At 45.4% G+C, this 3,756-nt stretch overlaps 1 protein-coding gene across 1 annotated transcript in view; it reads left to right on the top strand.

Moving 5' to 3' along the window:
* Window positions 1–3,617: 3,617 nt before the first annotated feature.
* The window catches only part of ZBTB20 (zinc finger and BTB domain containing 20), an 816,082-nt gene continuing 815,943 nt past the window's right edge, over window positions 3,618–3,756 (top strand). Inside the window, exon 1 of the mRNA XM_011940601.1 lies at window positions 3,618–3,679. The gene's annotated coding sequence lies outside the window, so the exon portion shown is untranslated. The remainder of the gene's footprint in view (window positions 3,680–3,756) is intronic.

Below are 3,756 nucleotides of genomic sequence, written 5' to 3'. Positions count from 1 at the left end.
AAATATTTTCAACTTCTTAAGAGTTAGGCATTCTTTGCTATGTATTCCCGTGTTGTATACGCCATATGTGTACACAGCGTAATTCATTCCTTTATTTCTCTCTTCCAAGACACAGTGAAGTCTTTGAAGAAAAATGCCAATTCTTATGCTTAGTTTCTAAGTTACTAGCATCTTAAATGTCCAATAATTATAGTTAGTATGAATATACACACTTAGTACTTGTTGAATGAGTAAATAGTATAGTGGAAAGAGGCAGACAGACTTGAGTTTAAAAACAAGCTCTGCTACTTGTGACACTGGATAAAGTATTCGAAGTCTGTGTCCTCATTAGTAACAGAAATAGATTATATTTGTTACTAGTTTGACCTCTTTTGAAGCCTTGGGAACTGTAAACTATTTATAATCTGTGAAGGCAATAGACTAATGGACTAAAAGAAGTATAAAAGTCCGTTAAAATTCTTCTCTAAGCAGTCACTTGTATTTTCATTTTCTATCAATCTTGCCTTCAACATCTCCCTTCCTTTCTGCTTTTTTTGTTTTGTTTTGTTTTTTTTGAGACAGAGTTTCGCTCTGTCGCCAGGCTGGAGGCAGTGGCACAATCTCGGCTCACTGCAACCTCCAGCTCCCGGGTTCAAAAGATCCTCCTGCTTCAGCCTACCGAGTAGCTAGGACTACAGGCGTGCCATCACACCCAGCTATTTTTTGGTATTATCTTCCCTTCCTTTCTTACCACATCTTGCTTGTTTTATTCTTTTTCTCAATTCTGCTATTTGCTAACAAAGAAAACATCTCTCTTGACGCTTGACATAATTATAGAATTCTTGGTACATCTTTTGGGGTGTTTGTATCTGTGTGATCAAGGTACCTAGACGTGTAATGTAAATATGAAAATTGAGGGATTTCTTAGAGACAGAAAGATTATAATTCCAGTTTCTCCCCAAATCCTCCCCAGGGATTTTCTAAAAGTTCTATTGATAAACACACTTGCACAAACATATGCTAGGCACACACACAAACTATAAACATTAGTGAAAAACGCAATATGGCGTGTATCACAAGAACAGGACACAACCACCACCTTAAATAGGGGCAGTAATCCCTAGGGCTTCACCTTATCATTATTATTGGAATTAGAATATTTTGCACTGCTTTCCTAGAGTGCCCTATCATAATCTTAACTCTCATGCCAATATGTTGAATAATATCTTTAAAAATTTGTTGAAAACAACGAGTTTTAAGAATGACTTGGAAGGAGTGGCCACTGCTCCTTGGAGAAGTTACAGGAGTAACTGAACACCAATGTTAAATTTTATTGATTTTTCTCAGCTCCTGCTGATTGTTCTGTATGGAACACTTATTATTCTTACTAAATCACTTTCTTTTTCTTTTTCTGTTTTTTTTTTGAGACAGAGTCTTGCTCTGTCACCAGGCTGGAGTGCAGTGGCGTGATCTCGGCTCACCGCAACCTTTGCCTCGAGTCCAAGCCATTTTTCCTGCCTCAGTCTCCCTAGTGGCCAGGATTACAGATGTGCACCACACACCCGGCTAATTTTTGTATTTTTTATTAGAGACGGGGTTTCACCAGGTTGGCCACGCTAGTCTCAAACTACTGACCTCAAGTGATCCACCCATCTCGGCCTCCTAAAGTGTTGGGATTATAGGTGTGAGCCGCCGCGCCCGGTCAATATCACTTTTTAGATAAGACTTAGTTTAAAAGCGTTTTGGTTTCCAAACTCACTAGCAATTCCCAGACTTCAAATTTGTCAACAAACACAATAATTTTCTGGATTCTCAGAGCCTCATATATATAATCCTCATAAGATAGTTTTAATAGTATTAATGAAGTCAAGGCCCTTAAATTTTTTTTTTTCACCAGGGCCAATTTATTTTGCTTAGTTTCTGTCAAAGACCTCTAACCAGGCATCTTATGTGAAAGCATGCTGTACGTTCCAAAGAAGCCTGGGTTAAAATCCAGAGGACTTACGTCTATCGGAAACTATACATCAAATCCATGTCTCAGAAACAATGTCATTTTCAAATCCCAAGTATAGTATATTCTTTGCATGCACGGTACTTCTGATTTTGTGAGAAATTATTGCTATATCAGCTTCCTAAAAAAGTGCAACTTACTTTGGCAGTATTTTTTTTTCTTTGTATAGTGAAAAGCGATTTCCCCAACCCTCCCATCTTGGCCCTTGTAAGAAATCCTTTTTAGGAATCTATCCTGGGCTTCCTGCTGGACTTCAGCCTCATTTTTTTCTCCAATGCCTGAGTACTGGACCAATATTTGGTAAGAATTTGGCTCTGGGGAGTGCTATGTTGAGTGACAAACGGCTGAGGACGAAGGTTTTATTGAAGCATTTGAATCACACTTAATTTTCCGTGTTACTTTATTTGTTCCTTCTATTACCCAGGATATTGAATTCTGTGGGCTCTGGTTGGGTCATTCGTACTTCAGACGTTCAGAAATAAGAAACATAATCTGCTTTTTCCGGCAGGACAATAAATCTCATTTATATTGAGGGAGGCTTAGTCCAAACTGTTTTACATAGTATTTTCCTAAATCTTCAGCATGAACAAATTCTTCCTTGAGCCCTAGCACTGTTCAGGCGGCCCCCGGGGACCCGGTCTGGTAACCAGCGCCCCATTCCGCGGGAATCAGGCGTGACCCGGTGCGGCCTTGCGCGCCACCGCCAGCCAGACCCTCCCTCCGGCTTTCCCACCCACCGCCCGAGATCCAGCCTCCATCCCGCTGCCACAGCCGTCCACGACAGCGACACCCCCTCTCCGCTCCCGCGGCTCCCCCGCGCGGCTCGCCGCGCCAGACAGCGGGTAACCGCCGCCTCCGCTGGGGCATCCCGGCTCCATAGGCCCGGCGCGCTCCAGACACCTGCCTCTCACTGGCCACCGCCGCTGCCCCTCACCCCGCAGCCCTCTCGGCAATTGGCCCCAGGCCGCCGCTCGTCATCCTCAGCCTTCTCCTAGAGTACCGCCTCCATCGCCGGGTCATTTAAGTTTATCACAAATAAATAAATAAAGGAGGAAATAGAAATGCGTAGAAAGTAAAAGCAGTAGGGGGGTAGGGGGGCGGGGGCGTGGAGGAAAAAGGAGGGAGGAGCGGAGGAGTAAGCAACCGAACATGATTGCGCCTGTGTCGACCAATCACGGCTCACTCCAGTCCGGTCTGACGGGCTCCCTGAACCAATAGCCTTCCACCTCCCGGATCATTGAACAACGAGAAACGATTGACCTCCTCAGAGTGGGTGAAGGTGCGGCGGGGGGGGGCGTGGGGGTGGGCGAAGTGAAAGGACCGCCGACCAATCGCCTGTTAATACTGCTCTGAGCGAAGTTTCCGCGTCCCAATGGATGTTTGCGATAGCGGATTGGGCCTCTTTTCGCCCAATCGAAGGTGACAGAGATGAGGGAAGAGGAAGAAAGGGGCGGGGACGGGGGGCGGAGGGAAGAAGGAAGAGTGTATTTTGTTTATGGGCGGCAACCTCACGAGGGGCGTCCCATTCTCATTGGCTCACTGAAGCCAAGAGTGGCGTGAGAGCAATCCTATAGCGGGGAGCGATAGAGGGTTCGCGGAGTGAGGCGTCCAATGTATGCCTTCTGCTGAAGAAGTAGGGGCGGGGGGAAGTTTAGGAGTTGAGGAAAGAAGATTAAAGAGCGCGAGGAGGTAACGCCAAAAACTCTAATTTGTTGTGGGGCGGGCGGGAGGGAGGGAGGAGTGTGTGCGTGCCGAGGGGGATGAGG

The sequence above is a fragment of the Colobus angolensis genome, unplaced genomic scaffold (assembly GCF_000951035.1).
Source record: "Colobus angolensis palliatus isolate OR3802 unplaced genomic scaffold, Cang.pa_1.0 Scaffold190, whole genome shotgun sequence".
Lineage (NCBI taxonomy): Eukaryota > Metazoa > Chordata > Mammalia > Primates > Cercopithecidae > Colobus > Colobus angolensis.
Note: the sequence above shows the minus strand (reverse complement) of the source record. Positions and strands in the feature narration are given on the sequence as shown.